The 4,603-nt window shown below is 35.2% G+C and overlaps 1 protein-coding gene across 1 annotated transcript in view; it reads left to right on the plus strand.

Moving 5' to 3' along the window:
* Nucleotides 1-4,603, plus strand: part of LOC117178815 — a 91,526-nt gene that overhangs the window by 45,510 nt on the left and 41,413 nt on the right. The window lies entirely within an intron of this gene.

The raw sequence follows: 4,603 nt of genomic DNA on the forward strand, positions 1-4,603 counted from the left end.
AGAGCCATTCTTAAACATTTGTCCATAAATAATATAAATAACCATGAAGACATAACGCATCCTTGTCTAACTCCTTGAATAATATCGAAACATTCACTCAGTATGTGTTTAAATGAAATTTTCAAATTAATTAACTGTTATTTAAACAAAGTTTTCGTGAATCCTCTGATATTTATTTTAGATCAACATTTAGAATTTAAGATAATTTGTAATTAAGAATCTTGATTTCATATATCAATCTTACAAAAATGAATCATTCTTGAATATACCTGATTTCAAACTTACATTAGGCCGTTTATTCAAGGATTCAAAATCTCATTTTTTTTCTCAATTTTTGACGTTTATCTCGAATATGCTGAAGCTTTTTAGAACGTTATAAAATATTGAAAATTGTTCGTGATTATATTCTAAAATTCTTTAAAATTCTAAATATTTCTGTACTTTTTAAAATATTTTAAAACTTCTCGACTTTTACAGATAAGTCTAGATTATTTAAGCTTGTGAATGTAATGTTTCTAGAATTTTCGTGGCATTTCGGATTTTTACTACAATGTTTCAAATTGTTCTAGAATAAATATATTATTCTGGATATATGAAATGTTTTCAAAATCTCGAAATTTCTCTAAACATAAAATAAGCTAAAATTACAAATTATATACAACTAAAAAATCTCTCGTCCTGGACGTATTTCTATACCGGATATTCCAAAAGAACGAATTAAAGGAAAAAATGTTAAATATATTATCTTTGTTTAATATTGCAGTAATAATAATAATAATCAGAAAAGTTAAAAAGATACCTCCGATTTGGTACAGCGAAGATAACGGGGAATTTTTTAGGTAGGCCATGGAATGGGGTGAAGGGAAAGTAGAAGTAGGGTGCGTTCAACTAACCCCCTTCAACTCCTACTATCTTCCAAGATCGACTCTTTAAAATGCCCCATTAATTGAGATGACGGATGCAATAACTCGACAAGCGCTCGAAACCACGTTTTTCCAACTTCGACCAGTGGGACGGTCATCGAAAAATTGTAGTTGAAGTAACTCATCACGAAAAAGTTGTTCACTAGACTTTGAAAAAGTTTTTCGAAAAATTTGAAGAAATTCGGTCAACATACGCAAAGAGCAACAAAATGTACCAGCGGCAGCGTGTGTTGACTTCAATACGCTGGCATTTCTACATTTTTTGCCCGATTCTTCTTAAGTTTACAGAAAACTTTTTTAAAGCCTAGTGAACAACTTTATCGCGATAAGTTACTTCAACTAGCATTTTTTCGATGACCGTCCCACTGGTCGAAGTTGGCAAAACGTGGTTTCGAGCGCTTCTCGAGTTGTTGCATCCGCACCTCGATTTGACACGGACCTTCCTTCCAATCAAACGATCTGTCAAAATGATGGGAAACTGTTTATAAAAAAAAATCCACACTACTGACAAAGAGTATTAGTAGATTTTCTTTAAACGTTTGAATATCTATACCCCACTTCAAAGACGAGTATCTGTACAGAAACTGAATCCACGACTTTGTAAGTAGAATCATTTTAATATATATATATATAATATATATATATAAATATATTTACTTTAAAGTTAGAAGTTTATTTTAAACTAAGTGAACATTTTGAAATCTTGAGTTCAACATTTTGTCAAATTTAGAAGTGTCCCTAAAAATTTGAAAAAAAACTTCAAATCTAAAGTAAATTGTACTCCTTAAATCTAGGGAATCCAAACGTAAAGATTTAGGGCCTTTCGAACCATTTCCAATTGGAATTCATAATTTTATGCAACATACACGTGTGAGTAACCGTATCCCGCGCACAGCCCCCATTGTCGCTATGCTGCTGTTTGTTACGTATGACTAAGCACCGCCTCTCTGCCTGTCCCGCGTTCCCCACAGCACAAAAATGCCGAGGACTGAAATTCTACGTACGACGGAAACCCAAGTTGCTTAAATTTAGAGTTGAATGTAATTACTGAGTATTCATAAAAAATATTAACTTTTGAAATATTAATTTTTGGGAGACAAGAGTCCGAGATTCGTCGTTAACCTTCCTTTTTTTATATCTACGATGAAACTTTAGATTCCATTAGATATACAATGGAATTATATAAGATGATCAAATGACAAAAGAAAAACTTTCAAATTTTCGAGATCTTATAAAGAACTAGAAAAAAGAAATTACTTTTTTCTTTGTCAGGATCAGACTTTCTCCAAACGTGATATAGATGTGAGTAATTTATTCCAGAGAAGGAAGGATTTATTTTGGTCATCCGTTCACTTTTATATAGCTTTTATTTTCAAATAAAATAAAAGTGTCGTTACATAACGCCGACGTTTCGACACGGCTTTGTGTCTTTCTCAAGGCTGCAAAATACATCATATTTGTTGTTGTTGTAAGCCGGATAGTAACACAATCAGTAACACATCAAAAATTAAATAGGTGTTCTGGCTTTTTCGCCACTTCAAGGCCGTTGAGGAAGACGGTATATCCTAGGCGCTTCGTCAAGGTTTTCAATGTTCTGATGAGACCAATGTGTTACATTGTTAGGGCTTGCAGAATTATGGGATATGCCCCTGTGGCACGACAGAAGAGCAAAGCAATATATATATCAAACATGGGCAGACTCCTACTATGAGGAAAAATCATTCAGATCAATTAGGCTACCTTCATTCATGTTGAATACACTAAAAATGTTAGTCGACTTTCATATGAAGGAAGAAATCCTACCACACGGAGAAAACGATATCGCAAGAATTGCAATATATACCGTAATTCCTGCGCTATATATCGTAATTATCACATTATACTAGCGTCGAATCGTGATATCGTACATTGCAAGATTTTACATTATATTCTTATTATATTATATTATATATACGAGGGTTCTAGTAGTGGGAAAGCGATGTTAGTGCGTTATAATATCCTAAAAAGCTCCGGAACCTGCTTGTACGTTATCATATTGCGCTTTATTTCAATACAGAAGTCGTGCGATATCATTGTGCGATATCGCTCTCTCCGTGCAGATAAATAGAAAAAATCTATATTCAATTCTGCTGAGGGACAAGGTGTAGGTACCACTGTTAAGAGACGGATACGCTCTATGCTATGTGATAGGATTATCCAACCTTCGCTTCACGGTTGCAACGTGAGAGCGAAGGTAAAAAGGGGTTGTCCGCAGGGAGCAGTTTTATTCTCAAAACTGTGGAACTCATCATTGATGATTTAATTCGTAGGTTAAATAAATCAGGCTTTTATACACATGAATATGTAGATGGCATTATTATCCTGGTAACAGAAAAACACGAGGGAATTTTATTCGTACTCGTGCAAAATGATCTGCACATTGTTTTTGATTGGTGGAACGATCGAGGCCTATCTCCTAACCCAGAGAAAACTGAACTTTTGTTTTTTATGAGAAGCAGGAAACTGCCTGATCTCGTGAACTATAACTCTATGGCGAAGAGGTCGACTTCTCCACATCAGCTAAGTATTACGACGTCATTTTTTACTCTAAATTAACCATCAAACTACACGTTGATGCGGTGGTAAAAAAGCAAAAAACCCTTTCGGGCTTGCAGAAATGCAATTGCGAAAATCTAAGGAAACAGCCCCAGGGTAGTTTACAGGTTATATACGGTAATCATTAGACCAGTTATAACTTATGCTTGACTGATCTTGGTGCCAAGAACCACTTTGGTTAGTTTCAGAAACAGCTAAAGAGTCTACGAAGGCTCTCTTGTCTGCCTATTACTGGATTAATGAGAACAAGCCCAACGGCAACATTGAAATCTATCTTATAGCGTATTCAGTTATTCTGCACTGGTGCACTCCGATCTGCACCGAAGTAGGGCTGAGTGAGAAGGAAGGAGTAAGAAGAAGTAAGAAGGAACGATCGGAGGATAAACGTGCAGGATAAACGAATGCGCTATTAATATCGGCGAGAAAACTATAGACATCTGCATTTGAAGCTTAACAACTCAGTCAAAAAAAAATGGTAACGCAACAAAAAAACAGTCATTTAAAAGCTGAAAGTGTTCTACGTTAATGGGCTTGAAGGCGTTTATGTAAAAAAATTTTTGTGCTTAGCAGACTGAAAAATGTAAAAAAAGTAAGGATTTTTGGGCACATTTAAGAACAGTCAAGTTTAGAGCATTATTTCTTATACAAGGGGCGGTGGAAAAAATTTGAAAAAATTCATGAGTATGAGAAAAACTGCTGTGAACCAGTTGCAGTTAAGAAATAAAAAAAAAAATAAAAATTGTTGCTTAAAAGCACAAAAATGTGCAACTATATTATCTTCAGTACTAATACAGATATTAAAGCGATTCAAACTGCAAACTGTAATTGGTAGGCTCTGTATTTATTTTCAATCACCCGGAAGGATGTGTTAGTCTTCTTTTTTGTGAAAATCGCGATATTTTTAGCCCTTTTTTGGAAAACAAGTGACAGAAAGCAGGGGGGGCATTTTTTTGTTTTACTGCCGACGCTGGTGCCATTCTTCGGCCCCTAGTTCTGAACGTTTGGATGGCACCTGGCCACGGGTTAAAGAAAGGGACCAGCGGTCGGCAGTAAAAACAAACAGACCCCCCCCCACCCCCCTGCTT

The sequence above is a fragment of the Belonocnema kinseyi genome, chromosome 8 (genome assembly GCF_010883055.1).
Source record: "Belonocnema kinseyi isolate 2016_QV_RU_SX_M_011 chromosome 8, B_treatae_v1, whole genome shotgun sequence".
NCBI classification, from domain to species: Eukaryota; Metazoa; Arthropoda; class Insecta; order Hymenoptera; family Cynipidae; genus Belonocnema; species Belonocnema kinseyi.